At 37.9% G+C, this 19848-nt stretch overlaps 1 long non-coding RNA gene across 1 annotated transcript; it reads right to left on the minus strand.

Annotated features, from left to right (window-relative positions):
* Positions 1 to 5265: 5265 nt before the first annotated feature.
* Positions 5266 to 19278, minus strand: LOC112160532. The gene is made up of 3 exons (XR_002921688.2): positions 19157 to 19278; positions 7406 to 7561; positions 5266 to 5832 (listed from the first exon to the last, which is right to left on the minus strand). It is a non-coding gene; the product is annotated as an uncharacterized LOC112160532 (long non-coding RNA).
* Between the last annotated feature and the right edge of the window lie 570 nt (positions 19279 to 19848).

Raw genomic sequence — 19848 nt, forward strand, 5'->3', positions numbered from 1 at the left:
AATAAATGTGTTTTTACCTATTTAGTTTGGTTAATACCTCTTGACACAAAGATTGTCTAGTTTTGTGAGTATGAAGCATCCAAACATACACACATTTATGTGTCAAATCTTTATTCTTTTTACGTTGTTTTGGTTGTATAAGAATATTTTTAAATACATGAATATTGCTTCCTCCTTCATATGCTCACTGAGCAATAATGAGGCTGTTCTTGTGCCGAGGAGCATAAGGAACGCACATATCTAGAGAGCAGACGATGGGCAAAGGTGGACTGTGACAGAGCTGCACAAAGGTCATCTGTGATTCCTGGCCTTGGTAAATTATCACGCTGAGCTATAGGTCTTGTCCTCCTCCACCAATCTGCACTTGTTATGATGCCAGACCCTGTCTCTGCCATCTCTCCATATGTTCTTTATTCAGGTTCCACAAATGCTCTTTTCAGCCATGCTCAGTAGTCCTTCCACATTTCCAGCTTTACCACTCTGTTAGTGTGCTTCCTCAGCCTCTTTATCCATAGTTGTAAATCTCACATGGCTATTATGTGGGGGGGTCTGATTAAAATGTACTTTCAAAGTAAGAAAAAACAAGTTTCATCACTTCGAGTAAACAAACTAAATACTTGGAAACATTTATCTCAGTTCCATATATTATGCCTTTGAATTTGGGACAACTTTTCTAGAAGAGGGCACAAAAAGTATTTTTTCTCAAGGTGAAGCTTCCCTAAAATGCTCATTCACTGTCGAGAGAAACATGTTCTGGCATACAAAAATGATCAAATCTCCCAAAAAAAAACACATCTCTGAGTTCAGACTAAGTCTCCTCTATTAATATAGAATCAGCTGTTACTAAAAAGAGAATACAATGTACTTATAGGAGAATTATAAACAACATTTTACAGAACTCTTACATGTGAATGACACAAAGCCATGATTGTTCAGGCAATATCTATTGTGTCGCTGCCTGCTGGTACTTAATACTGACATGGAGTGACTGGCAAAAATCTGACTGAAGGAGCCCTGCTGTCTGTCACCCTGCTGAGGAGGCCTGTGCATGCAACCTGGAGGGTGGCTGAGGAGTCAGAGGAGACAGCCGGACGGAGAGGGAGAGGGAAAATTAAGTTAAACCAAATGGAACATCAGGCGATATCCATCTTCTCCAGGATTTATGAATATGTAAACCAGACAGGTCAAGTAGGCATCAATGACTCTTATTCCACTGGAATTGGAGAAAAGATCAGGGGAGTGCTGAATGGAGAGCTCCTTGATGCTTTCATCCAATAATGCTTGATCTCCCTGCAGCATGGTTTAGGTTTGAGTGTGTACACCTGCGCGATGTGTGTCTTTCTGCAGGTATGTTTCATTTTTTTCAAGTAATTTCTTTAAACAGAAATACTTGAAAGAATTTTTGACGTTTCTTTGGAGAAATTTCCGTTTCTCTCTTTACATGTTCCCCTAAATTTTAATTGGGATGTTGTCAAAGCGGCATCAATGCTGTTTTTGTTGTTCAAAGTAGGACTTTAACCAAACTCTTGGCACAGCAACACAAGTCTACTGATGTTTAACCCTAGAGTACTATCACCGGGTGATTTTCACCCGAGCAAAACTATTTACATGATTTCCAATATATTGCATTTTTCTGAGGGTAAAGTCATACATGCCCAAAGAATGGGTGGACCAAAGACCAAGTCCCCAGTATCATTACTTTTTTCAATTTTTTGTTCTCAAATTCCAAATTTCTCTGTCATTTTTAAGCATGTTTTTGGGATCTTCCTATGGTTATATTGTCCATTCGCTTACATAAAACACAGTTGAAAATAAAAGAAAGCTATTCTAATTTATCATATATTGCCATGTTTTGATGTATTTTTTATGACAAATACTTTTTATTAGGTAAATTACATCGGGTAAAAATGACCCGGCAAAAGTGATGGTGTATCTTTATATGGCAAAAGTTTTCTAGGGTTAAGATGGTATTGAAGGAAGATGATTATCTTTCTTACTTCTTCTTTATTAAATTTTGACCTTCATAAAGAACTCGTTTATAGCTAATTTCTTCTATTTTTGAAAGCTTTCATTGTTTATTTTGCAATGTTTTTTAAGTCTGACATTATCCAATCTTTACTACATCTAATCCCAGGCCACATTTTCTTTAGTACCATCTAGACCAGGAGTGGCCAGGGGGCCATATGTGGTCCGCCAGCTAGAATAAATTCTATTGATAAACCTAATTATTGTCTTATTTTCCCTTGTGAGGAGGATAAGGAATGTTTTTGCATTTTGTGTGTTTTTCATTACTGTTTGAGTAACTGCTTTTTGAACATATGAAGGAGCTTAGAAAAAGCTTGCCAAGATTAAAACATGACCCCGGTGATGACCATGACAATCCTGTCCAGAGTGATCTACCTCCTACAGCCACAGGTGCCTCACGTTCAGCTTCTCGCCAGGTGTCTTCTCCAACATCAGCATTTCTGACACGTGGTGTTCAGGATGAACGGGATGGATATGGTGTGCAACATCTGTCAAGCCAACAGCCTCTTCAATTTCTGCATCCAGGTGAACCCAGAATACCAGAATTCAGGGAAGGCGAGGATCCAGAATATGTCTTTGTGAGACCTGAGCGTATTGCACACACATGGGGGATGGATGGGATCTCAGAGTGGTCACATTATTAGCTGGCAAAGCTCTGGAGGCTTATGCTGGAATGGATGAAGATCAATCTGACTGTTACGATGCTATTAAAGCTGCTGTGTTGATGAAGTTTGATGGCACAGAGGAATACTACAGGCAGCGGTTTGCAGCTTCACTGTGCCAGCAGGGGAGACAGTACGTGAGACATACAACAGGATTAAGGGTCTTTACAAGCGGTGGATGCGCCCCAAGAGCTGCAGCAAAGAGGACATTAGTGAGACAATCATTTTGGAACAGTATCTTCATGTGCTGCCTCCAGATGTTCGAACCTGGATTAAGGAACACAACCCAAGGTCTGGAGAGGTGGCTGCTGACCTGGCAGAGCGCTACTGTGCTGCTCATCGATACCATTCCAGACAAAAGGGGTTTGCTCCAAAACCAAGGTATGGAGGGGACATGCCTCAAAGTGGGACTTGTGTGGACAATGTGAGTGCGGGGAGTGGTAAGAGGCAAATAACACATTCATACAGCAAGCACAATTTTGTGTGTTATTATTGCCAACAATAAAAGGCTGCTCTGTGCCCCTTGCAAAAACCAAAGTTTGTTGAGTTTTGTGTTATATCTTCTAATCCCAGAAAAATTATCCAACTGCAAATGATCTTTTTCTAATTGTGTGTTCTGATTGGCTGCAGGAATGTTTACAGAAAGTGTTCCTATTTATATTAGGAAGTGTTTAAAATGGTGTCAGGAGGCCTTCCCTGATTCTTCTGTGACCAAATAAATTCATTTGCCCAGCTACAGCAGTTGGAGATCGACTGTTTTCTTTGGTTTGCCTGATTTCTCTCTACTTCTGCTTGGTCCACATATAACATCCCTGTATTTCCGATCTCTCCTCATAGATTGTGCAAATGTAGAAACATTGACCTCTGTCCAGAAAGTTATTCAGCATTCATGTGCTCTTTTTTAAGATTTGTTGTTTTTCTGAAGTTCTTGTGATATCTGAGTCAGAAAGGCATTTTTCTGGAAATTCCAACAGCACATAAATGCAGCATTTGTTTAAGTTTGTGTTTTTCTCTGAAGGACATCATCCCATTGGTGCAGTTGACACTAAAATGAGAAAAAAGTCACAGTTTGAAATAAAAACTCAATTTTTTTTTTTAAATTGAAATTAGCATGCTTTTTCCAAACCACTTATTTCTTTCTCTAATGAGGCAAAACACGCCATGCATCTGCTACTGGTCAGGCCTTTCATCAAGTTTTAGAACCCTTTGTTGCTCACAAATCATTTAGTCTACCTGATTCTGATCTAGAGCTAAGTTAATATGATTTTAATGGATTTGGAGGCATTTCCACCATGGGGCATGGGACTTCCTGTTTTTTTACCTCCTGTACCTGCAATTCCAACCAAGCCAAGTTGAGGCAGAGGAAATTTGTAATTATTGATGGAGGAACCAGAGGCCTGGGCTCTACTGTGTTGTTGGAAAGACCAGAAGAACATTTTGTTTGTTCTGCTACAATGATTTAGCTTATTTAAGGTGGTACTCAAATGATAAATGGTACATAGTATTTACTTATTTAGTGGTTTTATAGCTTATTTGAAGACTCAAATTGTCTAACAGTCACAGTACCTTCTACCCACGCACACATATTCACACACTGATGGCAGCTCTGCTGCCTTACACTATAGCATGAAAATTCAACCACCAGGAGCAATGTGGCGGGCAAGGCAGGAACTGAACCTGCCATCTTCCAAATAAAGATTGACTGTTCTACCTCTATCTCACAAGTGTAATAGAAAATGTGAACCGAATAATACCGGGATGAGTGGACTGGGGTGAGCAACTCATCTCCAGGGGAAAACAAATTTGCACCACTGCCAAATGACCCATGCCCAGGGCGACACCACTTCTGCATACAACACTGCTAGTCCTCTTACTTTCTTTTAATTGTCTGTACACTCATTTACTCTATAATCAAGGGATGCTTAGCACCTCAGACTGTCTCAGTTAAACACTTAAACACTGTATTTCCAATATTATCGTTCTGTTTTCAGGCTCATTCATCATTTGGAACACATTCTCTGCAATAACTACTTATATCTAATCATTTATCCCTCTTTTTTATTCTACCTGGCATCTGAAATACCTTCTTTTTACGCCTGGCAGAGATTCAAGGTCTACCTGCACTTACTCTGAGTACTAAGGTTGCAATAATGCTTCTTTGTGTATAAACATGTCTGTTGGTATCTTAGCACATCATAAATTAAAAAAAAAAAAAAGGGAAATAATCTTCTAATTTGAACAGAAATAACTCAATGGGAACAATTCTCCCAAACATGAGCCCTTTTTACACAAACAACTATAGCTGACACTTGACCTGCTTTCTGAACACAAGAAATACATGCAGAAAAGGCAAGACATGCATGCCCACAAGATTTCTTTTAGGTTATTTTTAGATGGCAAAAGGGATTTTCACTTTAGTTCACTAATACACAGTTTTTAGAAAAAACAAACCTTAACATTTTCTGTCTTCAATCAGCATAACACTTTGTGGTGTTATATTATGTACAACCCATATGTCAAACAATTCATGGAATAAAAAAAGCAAAGTATTTTAAAGAAGTATAAGGTATTTTATTTTTGTAATCAACATAACCTACAGGACAAGATTCAGTTGCTCATGTGGATTTAAAGAAGGGACAATAACAAAAATCAGGTGTCTTCAGGGTTTCCAGTGAACTGGATCAACCTGCATAGACTGATTGTTCACGCTGTTGCTGTTGTAATTGTATCAGCTGTCTGAACAGCTGGCGATTGTGTTTTACTGAGCTCATGTCACACAAACTACAATGGGGTGTTATTCAATATAAATGTCATACCTTAAACATGTTGGATTGAATTGAAATTGTCTATGAAACAATATTTAAAGTAGGCTTTCTTTTTTTTTGCTCAGCAACAGATGAACAGCGTGTCTTGCCTTCCTATGATTACAATGTTGTAAAGAAGAGGGAACCATGGATCAGGGAGGAACAACAAACATGAAACGAATATCTGAAGTGTAAACAGAACTAGAGAAAACCCACCAACGCAGAACACCCAGAAGCATCTCCCTAAATAGAGACCCAATAATGACTAAGCTCAGATAGCTGTAACAGACAGGTGAACTGAAGAAAGGGGCGGGGTCCATCTGGGAGGAGCTACAACCGACCTGTATGGAAACCAGAAGAAAAACAAGGACACAAGACTCAAACTATGACACACAAATATATTCTTTTACACTGAGTTTTGTATCAGTTCAACCCTTTGAAACTAACATTTACCAGTTTTTGAAATAATACTTATCATTGTACTTAAATGTGACTTTGAAGTTTGTTTCCAAAACAACATGAAAAAAGTGCACACTAGTGTGAAGGTAGCACAGGGTCCATCTCCTTTTCTCTTTTATGAATGAGCCAATCCACGTTACCTTTTACTTTCAGGAAGTTGTCAATGTTAGGAACAAAAAAATCTTCCCTGATGACACTAGAAAGCAGCAGCCAGTGTGCTTTCAATCTAATAAGTGAGACACTGGGAAGGTTTAAACCTCTTAATGAAGAGGTGCCTCATTGATTACCAAATGGCATTTTAAAGGTGCTAGAGGAATAGAAGAGGTGCTGCTTAAGCCACTTGTGATCCAGATAGCTCAAGCAGATTGACTGGCAGTGTTTTTAAAACTTCAAATTTGAATAAAGATATAGTTTAAGGCCGAACAGATGGTTTATTATAGGGGTGTAACGATACTCAACTTAATCGATGAATCGATTGGAACTCAAGTTGGTAATCTAATCCAATTCGCCTCTGTGAATAGCTGCAAACCAGCCAAATGCAGCATCACAGGCAGCGACCCGCCTCACCAAAGCTAGGCAACGGCGCAGGTGCCCATCCAGAACTGCAGCAGCCGAACAGCAGCCGACCCACCAAGGCAGGACCCAAATGAGTTTTTACATCAAACCTACAAGCTTTTTCAAAAAGCATTTCTGCTCCTAATTCACCACAATCTGAAAACAAAAGCACTCAGAGATTTAATTTTAAACTTAATTTTCTCTATATAAAATCAGTGGCAGCCTTGGTGCAGCGGTAGGGCGGTCCAGATTGCAGGTTTGAATACCACCTTGCCCACCCATGTGTCTAAGTGCCCTTGGGCAAGACACTGAACCCGACCTTGGAGGATGCGGAAGGTGCAGCGAAGTGTGTGAACGTGTCTGTGTAAAGCCCTGTGGGCCTTCGAGGAAGGTAAAAAAAATGCTATATATGTATATGTCATTTATATACGAGTGTCTTCCATCATAAAAAAAATGCTACAAGAACATGTAAAAATAAACAAATTTGATTGAAGTGGGGCTTTAAACTAACTGTTCCGAATAATTCTTCCCATACAACAGTTCATTTTGTCTAAGTTAGCCATTTAAAAGAGATTTCTGCATTTTTAATTTTACATTCTTTTAAAATGTATCCTTGGCAATTGTAGTAAAACTCTCCCTTTAGATATTTTGAATTTAATATCTCATCAAGCTAATGGAAATGGTCTTTTTAGTGGAATGGCCTTTGAGCCCTCGATTCTCTCCAACAAGATTGTTGCCTCAAGATAATAATTGGAGGATGAGTGGCTCCCTTGTAAAAGTTAGCTCACTATAAGCCACATCAGCTTTAAGACTGTGACATCTGCAGACTTTTTTTTCATGCCCGAGGAGGTCAAAATACACATTTCATTATTTCGCTCTCATCCTTTAATCCTCCTCTACCTGACGTACACGCCGGGCTGAAGGGTTGTGTGTCTCCGTGCACGGCTGGTCAGTGGGAGTTCTCGTGTCATCCTCACGCCCAGCATTACTCCACTGTGGCGTCGCCTTTATGTGCCTTTGTGCGTGCGGGTTCCCCGCGGAGGGGGAAACAGAGCGCTTGAAGACAGAAAATGGAGAACAGAGGACAGACAGATAAGGAGAGATGTGCTGGAAAGTGGGGAAGCACACAATGTGCACACTTTTCGCAACACTGTCATCTTAATCCCTTGTCAGAGACTGAGCCTGGGTTTATAGCTGGATTACAGCTCAAGACCAATTATTACCTGTGAGACTGAAGAAGAATGGCAGAGTCAGACACTGAATTGGCGACATGAACAGAATGTGACAAGCACAGGGTAACGTGAGCCATAACAGGTCAGCATTTGGTCAAAATAGTGGTGAGCTGGCAGCATGTCAGGGAACACGAGCTGAGGGAGCAAGTTCAAGAGCTCGCTCCATCATACATGTCAATGGCTACCAATACCAGAAGAGTACTGTGTTGATCCTTGCGTTTAGCTCAGTTTGTGCATAACAACCCCTCAGATGATCTTGTTAGTCGTGCAAATGATTTTAATACTGTGTCGTGGGTTTACCTCTGAAAGCTCATGAAGCCCAAATTGGATTGTAAGAAGTTTTATGGAGCCTAGTCGGCAGCGAGGAAGTAGTTGTCGCAGGGAGCCTCTTTAAAATTCTAGTGTTCCATCTGCCTCGACTCAAGGGTAATGTATGCAGAATCATGGCCAGCCTGGACAAATGCATATAGCGGGGTCATGTCAACGGCAGCATATCCAACAGCACATTAGGGGACTCTGTCAGACTGCGGCACCATCATTCCCTGAGCGTATTCATCCGTTGTTTCAAGCGCCTCGATCGAACCATCAGCTAATCGCCACTAATCGAGTCATCAGGAATTTGCATGCCCTTATTAAGAAATAAGAAGTCATAAAACCCAAAGAAATGGCCACAAAACAGGTTTCTCGTAATGATCTTGTTTTTAGTTTTGTGTTTGGTAATCAGTCCGGTTCCTCAAGGAAGCAAACAAATCAATGAGGTGGCGCCAAGACTTAATGTGTGCAAATCAGCTAAGAAGTGACAATAGCATGAAGTAGGAGGAGAGCGGTCCAGCAAAATATGTAATGTTTCTGCATCAATCTTCATGATTTTTTAGTTAATTATGTAGTGATCGGGTTTGTTTTAGGGTGTGTGTGTTATGACAAGAAGCACACAACACTCTAAAAAGTGCAGACACATACATTAAACTCATGGTTCTTAATACACATCCTGTAATTTGTTGTGATTGATTCTATTTTTTTCATTTTCCTATTACTGATTAGCTCATTCCTCACAAACCTTGCTCCAGGATACGAGTTTTTCTGAAAGAATGGGACACGTGCTGCATTTGGACTGAGATCAGAACATTGATTAACTCATTCTTGGATCTCTGAAACATTTTTGGAGAATTGGTTGAAACTTAAAATCTCAAGTGTTTTGTTTTTAATTTGAGGTATTGTTTGGGTTGTTAGCAACCACAAAACACAATATTGTTAAGATAAATGTTGATTTGTTTCTGGAAAGATGACAGAACTCTGCTTCATGGTTAGATGGTCCGTTGGATATTGCAGGATCAACACAAAGTCAACATTCTGCCTCCTTATTTGCCCTTTGTTTCAGGTCTTGCTTCTTCATCATACAGCAAATTAGTATCTACGTCCAGCCTATAAATCCACTTTCTTGTCACTGTCAGACATGTTGTGCTGCTCATGCAACAACAGACGTGTGTGGGCGCAGTTGCACTGGTGTGGAGAAAATCAATTAACTTTATGGAGGGTAAGTAAAAAATAGAAGTAGGAAAAATTGTAAAATTAGAAATGTGTCAAGAGAACGTCATTTCAGGAGAATAGTGACTGATGGACGAGTTTTCCAGAATGTAAGAAACAAAGTAAAAACCTGATGATAGCTGAACTTAAATTTGATTAATTTAAGCACCAACTAAGGATGTCAGGAAAAATAAAGTTACCAGACAGAAAATCTGAGCTGAAAAAACTAAATCCTTTGATTTAAATGCACAAAGGATCATGAACAAACAGAAGGCAACTGTAATGATTACTAACTCAACTCTATAAACTAGAAAATAATTCACGGCAGTGCAGTGCTTACAGAATGAACGTAAATTAGCAGATTCTGAGAAAAAGCAGCTTTGTTAGTTATGTGTTGCATATTGGTGCAGAGCCACTATAAAAAGAAAAGTCAATTTTTTCAATAAATCAGCTGATTCACGTTGATCACATAAATGGTCGAGGAGTTTGAGTATATCAAAGAGCGTCTATTAACTACGTGTCACTGGTGGCAACTGAGGTGTTAAATAGTTAAACACGACTAACGACCAAGAAATTAAAATATGGTGGCTATTGATCTTCACAAAACATCCTGTAACTATAAACACCAATGATTGGATAAACAGCTGATAACCAGGATTAAAACGTGGAGGTCATCTTTACACATTATTTTGACTTTCAAAGACACACTGGTTAAAATAAGGACATGGTGACAAAAAACCTATAGACCTAATGACATTATGAAGTATGATTGAGTATTAGGGTCACCAAAAAAACTGTAATGTTACAAGATTTAAAGTCAAAGGCACCAGTAGACCGACCAAGGTCATTTTGGTTGAAATGTCTTGGATTTAAACAGCTAATCTGAATGTTGATTGATAATGTTACAAATGTTTAGAAGCTCCTTTGTTTGGTTTATGGTTTATTAATGTTTTATTCATTGATGGGTGGCTTGTAGGATCTTTGCAGTGACCATTGATGAAGTCATCGATATCCCTGCAGCTGTTCATTTCCAACCATTTATTCCTCCACAAAAGACTCCTCCAAGTCTGAGTGATGCTTCCGCCTAGAGAGGCGCAATTTCCAGCATTTTCAGTGTTGTTATGCAAATGTAACAGAGCATTTTCATTCTTGGTTGTTGTTTTGTGTTGAAACAGGACTTTTCATTCCCCTTGTGTGCGTGACAGTTACATTACATAGGTTGACAAATAGACTTCTAGGTATATGAATGATAAGAACATTCATTGCATATGAAACTCTGCATTACCAACACCAAACCCCGGAAAGCTGACTACACTGATAATTTTAATTAATTTGATTTTGAGCTGGAAAGGTTCAGAATTTCTTTGGTTTCGACACTGATCCAGAAATAAAGCTTCACATGATGCTCAACGTCTTGCATTTTCAAGACAGCTTTATTTTTTTCTCATAAATTTATCCTTTTTTTTCTCGTAAATTTACCAGTTTAAATGACTTTTGAAGTAAAACATTTACGATTTTAAAACATGTAAATTTACAAATGTAGCCTATTGCTTTTAAAGTCATAAATATATCACTGTATTCTTGTAATTTAACAGCTACAACTTTTTTTCTTGTAAGTTTACTGCTTTAAAATTGTAATAAAAAAAGTTTGTAAATTAGCCCTAATACTCCTTACTAATAAAGGAATTAGATAAGATTAAAGCAAAAATTTGACTGTCTTTATTCCACAATTGGGAAATTCCTGAGTTACAACAGCCTTTGTCCAACCTCTTCGCGAGCTCTGTGTCTCATGAGTGGAATAACATTTGCTTCAGAGATTTCTTGTTCTCTCGGCCCACCTCTTCACATTTGCCAAAAGGGAAAGCTGGCATTCTGCAGTGAAAGAGCAGCTCCCCGTGTAGCTCCAATTGAAGCAGTACCTCGCTGGAAGACGCTTCATATATCCTGAAGACTGATGTGGACATGCACAGACATTACTGCTGTCTTTATGACTGCTCTAGAGGTTTTTTTAATTGTTTCTGTTGTGGCAGCTTAGGCAGAAATCTCTATGGATTAACCAAGATAGGCACTGTGATGATATGTATAGTCACTTTGTGTTATCGTAGGTGGCACTATGATGAGGATTAGCCCCACATGGATGAGGAAATTAGAATCTGACCTAGAAGAATATCAATGTTGAGGAAGAGAATTGAAGTGACAGGGATGGAAAAGAGGCAAAAAAAAATCAGCAAGAAAAGATGAGAAGAGAGGGTGGGAAATGTATGGATAAGGAAAAGCAAATGGGAAGTGTAGATGATGCTCATTAAGTAAATGAAAACAAATTGTTGTCGTGACTGTTGCCTTGTGAGAGTCCTTTGCTTCAATTTTAGAAATGCTCACCTCAAACAGTCAACACCTACACAGGCTGCAGCCATCATTCAGCCGAGCATCCCCTTATTAACATTGTTCTCCCCCTGGCAACATCCGCTTTGTCCACTTATGCCTTTGAAAAAAGGAGAAGTTGTGTTCCAGCAGTCTCTGGTAATTCAATTTCAAATCCCTTTGTCGCATCTTTTTGTTTACAGCAATTTAAAAAAAAGAGCTAAGCCTCTTCAGGTGCTTGTTTTTCCAGGCTTGTTGGGTCAGGACCACATTTCCTTAGGTGTTCTGCTTTGTTTGAGTAGGTGTTAAAGTTCACATGAATGCTTGTGCAGTCCACCTGAGGTTATCAAATCGCTTGAAGGTAAGTCCTGGTTTGTGAGAGGAAGGGAAGCTGTCATTGTGCCTTTGTGCACAGCGGAAATCTGAAGAATCACAGTAAAAGAAAACAGAAGTGCTTTGAACTAAGTTGCTTTTATTTTTTATTCCTGCTTATTTTTCCAGTGATTTTCAGGTTATACAGCCACAATAACATTGCAATAAACTGATTGTACCTGCTTATGCACTTTTAATAGGTAAGCAAACTAAACAAATGGAAGTGTCAAACTATTTTCCCATTTTACCACAAATTCACACAAATAATTCAGTCTGAACTCACAAACATTCAGACATCCTCTTTGGTTGTGTTTTTTGTTGGATTAGGTTGACAAGTTTTCTGCAAAAGGATTTGAGATTGTGTTTTCAACAGAAAATGATGAAACTCTGAAAAGTTTTCTTTAAGCTATACCTGTTTTCTGCTGATTAAACTTTCAGGAACAGTAATCAGCAGAGAGCACAGCACACATATAGACACGTTTTTCACAAGAAAATCAAAAAGCAATCACAACATTAAATTCACATGTTGTTGTGGGGTGTTTTTTGGTAACAATGGGTGAGCTGGTCTATAACACATAGTTCAGAGGGATTATTTGCTGTTGTTTCTTTGAGGGAAGTAATTCTGCAGGGAACTTAAGAAGGCCATACCATGAAAATTCTACTTTTTAAGCTTTATTATACCGTTCATTACTCTCTTTAAAGAACCCCAAATCGGTATTTTGATCCGTCCATGTTCTTCACTAGAAATGACCGATGTTGTGCATCAAAATAAATAATGTTTTGTTCTGTTGAAAATGAGTTGAGACTAATTTCTCTATGAAATGGTATTTAAAGTATTAGCATAATGGGTGTTGCAGACTCTGCATTCTGGTTAAATTGTTAGTAATTTGTCAGACTTTGGAGCAGATTTTTAAGTCATGTCACACTCTGCTGCATCAGCTTGCACAAAAATTGAGGATTACATGAAAAACCCATAAAGACTTTCAAAATTTAACCAAATGGGATGGAGTGCCTGCAGTGTGGATTACATTTTGAACAAAAAATTCCTTCCGAAAACCAATCTGAAACCCCAGGGAACGCATTTCAATCTTAGTTAATTGCGGCAGTTTGTAACTGGTTCCAAAGTCAGGAATTTGAAAAGAATTGGTAATTTTCCCCTTAAAAGAATGATCAATTTGTTATGCATTATTACTGCTTAGAGCCTGTAAAATTTGAGCTAAAATAACCTCAAGATTTTAAGTTTGAACATTTTTCTGGAATCCCATCAAAGTTTAGCAAGAATCCAACACATTAAATTCACTTTTCATTTCCACCAATAACAACTTACCCAGTAAAGCTGTCAAAAATATGGCACATTTTTTACACCATTTGGCATATTAAATCCAAATTAATGTTTTCAGTTATTAATTTAGAAGCATTTAAAACAAGTAAGACAAAAGATCAATATTATTGCATTTTATTTGGAAATCTTTTAAAAAATATGTTTTAGTTTCAGTTGTATGAGAGTGCATGTCAGTCAAGGGAATTGAGACGTTTTTTAAATGCTTTTTTCTCATTTTCCATTTAAACCTCTGAACAGAAATCAAATATAAGACAGCCGGGATTTTATATCCTAAAATATAATCAATCTGAAAAGACCTGCTAAAAGAAGGCGGAGCATCATCCAAAACAATGTTTTTCACACAGGAGGAGGTGAAAGAAGTGTACAGATTAACAATAAAGGGCATTTGCAAGGGCAGTAGGTTAGTGTAATGGTTAGCACCCTTGCCTTACAGAGAGAAGGTCCAGCTGGATCCTTTAAGTGTGGAGTTTGCATGGTCTTCTTGTATATTTGTGGGTTTTCTCTGGGGACTCCACCCACAGCCCCAAAACACGCTTCATTGGTTCATTGGTTGCTCTAATTGTCTCTAGGAGTAAATAGGAGTATGTGTCTTGATGTGACAGCCTGGCAACCTGTGCAGGGTGTACCCTGCATTCACCCAGCAGTAACTGGGAGGGGCTGCAGCATCCTGAAAGGGTGGATGGATGGATGGATGGATGAATGAAGCATTTTCAAATGTTTGCAGAAATCCTTGTTGCTAAGACAGAAGGGATTAATAATACATAGTCCAAGAACAATTTGATGTGACTTCTTAAAAGTCAAATTTCTAATTTAATTTGGATGAAAGTTTATAGATTTTTATGGGATATTATCTCAATTTAAAAATATTCATGATTTTTTTTTTTGTTTTTTTATTTGGATATTGCTTCCTATTATTTTTCTTGTCTTAATTTTCACAACACAACAAGCCCCAGTTCGTACGGTTTTGACGTAGGTCAAATAGTGAAAACTTGAGTACATGTGCTTTAGACTTGTTTTTTTTTCTGGTTAAAAATACAATTGTTTGTCAAATATGTGCACATTTTTCCTGGGCAAATTTAACAAAAAAAAAAAACAGGATCCCATGCTGTGTCTGCAGTACGGCAACAGATTTCAGCATGTTGTGGGTTGTCATGACGACCACCTCCTGAATCTGTGACTGTCTGGAAAGAGCAGATCTGAAGTTCCCACCAGTCACCTATAGTCACCACCATTGACGTAGCATAATCTAAGAGCCATATCACCTCGACCCGACGAGACGACATGGATCCGTGGATGCTCTCACTTCGCACCATCTTCTTTCTTCTTTCCTCTCCCGTCTGACTGATCTCATCCCCAAAGATCAGTCCGCTTGCCAAATAACATCTACGGTACAGAATCCACTCTTTACTTGACCTCATTTGCTTAATAGAAAACTGAGTTTTCTTTTAGAAACTGGTAACCACATTCACCGAGATGGTCAATTCAACTTTAAAATAAGACAAAAACAAAAAAAAAAAAAACAAAGGTAGATCATATGTATCTGGAATTTATCCAGTTAGTTTACCTTTAAATATATTTTATATTTAGAATCAAGAAAGCCTAAAAAATTGGTAAACATAATGCCTCAGAAAAGACAAAACCAAAAAATAGTTCTTTAACACTTTGGAACCAAGAGCCTAAAACTCAGTCTTAGTCTCCTTTTGAATTTACCTCTGTATTTTCAATTTGAAAGACTACATGCATGTTTATTTGGTATCATTTTACTCAGTACAACCTGTCCCATGTGACACCACCTTTATTTAGTCATTTTTACATGTTGTATTCACACACTAGATATAAAATTATGCAAAAACAGAAAACTCCGTCTGGAAAAATTTGACTCATTTTAGTGTGGAATTCCCAAAAATGTTTAACGAACATTTTTACAACATAGAATGAAAGTTTTAGCTGTAATTTCATAAAAAAAACAAGAACACATTTAAAAAAAAGAGACAAATGCTACATATATACCCTCTCCATTTATGTGGGCTTGGGACCACCACAGATAGTACACAGATTTGAGACTCTCTGAGGCTAGATTATATATATGGGGTTTTTTTTAATTGTTTTTTTTTTTTACAAGTAAGCAGAAAATACAAAACTATTACAGTCGTTACAAATATTTTTGTGAATACACGGCAATAAAGCAGAATACAGTCATTTAATTAATTACTAGAGGTAGACCTTAACATCAGTCTTTGTATGGAAGAGGAAACCTGACCAATTTTATTTATTATATGTGGTGGTGGGGGGGTGGATCACCCAGAGAAAATCCCACGCATGCATGGTAAGAAAATGCCAATTTTACCATGCAGCCCATTTTTTGAAGTCCCTACCTCACAAATTTCAGATGTTATTGTGTGTAGGGTGTGTGTTAGTCTCCTGCTCTCTAATGTCAGATTGACAGTCGTTTGCATTATATTTGATGCAGCAAAATCTGAGCAAAAATTTGGTGAAAGAAGACTTCTTGACCTTTTTTCCATTCTTTTGTTTCACTCCTACTTCAACCTCTTCTTCTTTCTCCTCCTTGCTTTTGATGTCTTTGTCAGAAAGTTCCTCTTGGATTTCTGGAAGATATTTCTCCTCTTTTAGTTTTTTCTCTCTCAACTTTTTGGTTTCAGTTGAGAGAGAGAACTGTTCCAGCTCTTTCCTTAATTGAGCATTTTCGCGCTCAAGAGCTTCCACCTTTGTAGCAAGACTCTTGTCCCTGTTGTCCTGGATGAGGTTCTCGTGGGCCTTTTTCAGTTCCTCCAGAACGTCACAGATGTTTGGTTTGGGATTTGTCTACTTATTTACGCGGGACATTTTTTCATCAGTTGTTAGGTGCAAAATAGCCGTGGACACGCACTCTTGCTGTTATGTTTTTCTTGTATTTTAAGTCAAAGACTGAGTTTGTATTTATTTTTTATTTACCAGAATCCACACCCACATACAAAGATAAACCTGACATACCGACTGGATGTAAAGCTTCAAGTGTGGAATACAGTTGTTAAAGCCATCCTCCTGCCTCTGTCGTTCATTCCACCAACCAACTGCCTCATCCAGGCCTTAAAGTCCCACTCCTTTCATCTTTTGATCTATTGTAAAAGAGTTCAAAGTGGTCTTTTAATTATGATTATGCTGTTTCTAGGCAAGATAAAAAAATATTTATTTGTCTGCAAGTGGGTCCATCAAAATGGAGCAAAAGAGGGGGACTTAGCCCACCCTTTTCCGTCTCTATGCCACAACTAAGAACTTTTTCAAACTGTATTTTTTTGTCTGCTATTGATTCCTCCCAATTTGAGAAAAGAAACTCTCAGAAATGCAGTTTTAATTTTAAATAATTTTATAAATGTCCTACATTGTAACAAAAATGCTAAGATTATTTTAAAAACACCAAAAACACAATTTTTATTGAAGTGGACCTTTAAAATCTAACAACTAGAAGAGTTATTTATGAGAAAATACTTTATTTTCTTTGAAATTTCAGAGGATCTAATTTTTACTTTTCCTAACAGAAGATGACTGTAAGAAAGGACAATGAAATATATTTTGGGGAACACTACCTAACTCATGGCTTTTCTGAAATGATTGTAGAAAAATGACATGTGATCATAAAAAGAGATCAACACAATAATAGACTTAATACATCAAAAGGATGCATGTAATAAACAACACAGCTATGATGGTTTTGTCAAAAGGCCCCCATGCTCTGAAAGCATTTTGTCACATAAAATGCATGTAAGTAATTACATCTAATGCACCTTTTTCTATTGTACTCTTTTGACGCCATAAAATTTCTGCTTTATTTATTGGATCATTAAACACCATGACCACACTAGAAGAACACTTCAGTTAAAATAGCTTTAATTTGGAAGCAAAACAAAGAGCTGGTTTCAACTGCTTTGGAGATGAAATGTTACCAATCAGTCTTAATTTACTAATTTTCTTTTGTTCTTTTTGATGGATTTTTTGACTAAGCTACATTAGTGAGTGTTTACAATAAAATGGCCTTCTTTCCCTCTCTGGAGGTGTTTGTACAATCCATCTTTAAGGATTTGTTTAATTCATTTTGGGGTCACAATGTCTGTAAGGTTATTTATTTATTTATTTTTTTACTTTTATTTCTACAGGACTGATGATGCATATGAAATGTTCATACTAAAAGAAAGCAATAGAAGCATTTTTTTCGGGTGGATTCTGTAAAAACCATGTGTTGTGACCACTGTTCTCCAGGCAGTCGTTTGTCAGAGGGCTTTCATCATTCTTTGTGCAACTGCTAATTATCCACTCCGAGTGGGTGTTTAGTAGCTGCAATGCTTCTGTTCCAGTGTCCGACAGGAATATTTTCCACATAAATACACCAAGACACATATCTTGTGGTGTGAGGTGACAAATCACCGGTCTCATCTGTAGCTAAATACAGAAATGACTAAAAAAAAACAAAAACTGTCTATCAAAGTCAGTGAAAACTAAAAAAAAACGTATTTTACATCAAAGCTAAAATAATAACTAAGGTTCTACAGGTAAAAGACAAATAGACACATAGCCCTAAAGAATCCTATAGAATTTTTGATTTATTGCTCACTGATTTATGTATTTACTGACTGAAGACAGAGATAAATATTAGCCAGAAACCATGTTATGCCAAAAACTGCTGGGAAATAAGCAACTATTACGTCCTGTTAACACTGGAGGAGGAGACAAAGAACATCCTGTAACAAGTGATTCATCAAACACCTGAAGCTGACAAGAGATGTGAATAATTAATGAGCACAGTGTTCAAAATATCCAAAATTCCAGCACAAGTTACTTAGAAAAGATGCTTCTTCAGGCTTAGTCCCCCCAACGCTTTCCTGGCGAGTTTGTGTGTTAAATCCAGCAATAAAAACCTCATTTATGGCACAGAAAATGATAAGCCTCCAATTAGTATAACATTAATGCAGGTCATTATTACGGCTGCCAAATTTCTCCAAGTATGAACTGCTTGGCTCTCTGGCTTATGATAAGCGATTTACTGTATAATGCTGGCTGAAGTTGACATGCAGAAGTTTCTGGAGCAGCGGATACTCGAGCAGAGAAGGATTAAATGGCTGTCAAAACTCTCACTTTCATGCAAGTATCCCTCCCGCTTTCATTAAGGGAATAAATCTTCCCTTCAGTCACCGATGGAAGGAGAAAAAAAAACTGGAGGCTGGCTTTGAGAGGGCAGTGTGACACTATATTACAGAGAGGGAAAAATGCTTCAAAGGAAGCAACACGAAGATTCAGACTTTGGCTTTAATAATGGCGGAATTAGGTTAATCCTGCTCGGAGTGAAGATGTGCCAAGTGTTATTTTGGGGTCAACAGAGACTAACAGTGTTGCATTTTGTTAAAGAGGGTAAGCTACTGCAGTTCTTAAAGGCCCAATCCAAATTATTCCCTTCTCCTTACCCTTTCATTTAGCCCTCCAGACAGAGAGTTATGAAAAATCATCTCATATTTCGGACGTCACTTTCATTTGATGATGTAACCAATAACCGCCGGTCTGCTAGCTTTAGCGTGGAGCTTCCAGTGCTAAAATATACATAACAACAGCGATTTTATAACTTTAAAAAGGTCATGCTATAACAAAAAGTCATTACTTACCTTTAAATGTAAACTTCTGTGTTTCAGAGCGCATACGAGAAGAAAAACGTTTCTCAGAGCTACACGGTTAAGCCTCTCGACTTTGTATCCTCCCACTTGTCGGGTCAGATTTAAAAAAGAAATATTCCAGACACATTTACACTGAAAATGTCCCTTCAAATCTTGAGCTAACTTAGTCACTCCGCGTCTTCAACATGGTATCGAGCGAAATGATGCCAGTTTCTCCACAGAATTTTCTGTTTGAGGATTCTTCTTCTCCATCTTCTCCCGAGGTAGGCACTCGTGGTCCAGACCGAAGGAGACCTGTGTCTGAGAAGTAAAATGACGCTAGCATCATAAGCTAATAAAGGCTAACATATTAAGCAAACAATCCAGAGTGAAACATTCATTGTAAATCCCATCACCAGGATGGAGTTTGCTGGATTTGATGCCATTTGCACTTAACCACTGTTGCCCAACATCCAAGTTCACCGGAAAGTTGGGCTAGCCAGTAGATTTTTGAAAACACCTACAAACCATGCTAAAGCTAACACAATAACAACCAACGATTACAGAATCAAGGATGAGCAGGGCCTTTAGACTGGAGCTGCAGAGACTGATGACTTCTGAAATGATGTGGAACTTAACCAGTTGATTAATCACAAAATTCAAGTGTAATACCTCGTTTCAACCTGTAGGGGGCAGAAAACAGATGATTTTAGATTGGAATTGAAGTTTATTTTAAATTGTCAAAAATATGGCAAGTACCAATAAAAAAGCACCTTTAAAGCAACATGTATAGAGGTCCACAGCAAAAAAAAGTGGATTTAGTGTTTGGTTACACTTTAAAAGGATCTACAGCTTTCTGTATTAGATAAAACGTAA

The sequence above is a fragment of the Oryzias melastigma genome, linkage group LG3 (assembly GCF_002922805.2).
Source record: "Oryzias melastigma strain HK-1 linkage group LG3, ASM292280v2, whole genome shotgun sequence".
Lineage (NCBI taxonomy): Eukaryota > Metazoa > Chordata > Actinopteri > Beloniformes > Adrianichthyidae > Oryzias > Oryzias melastigma.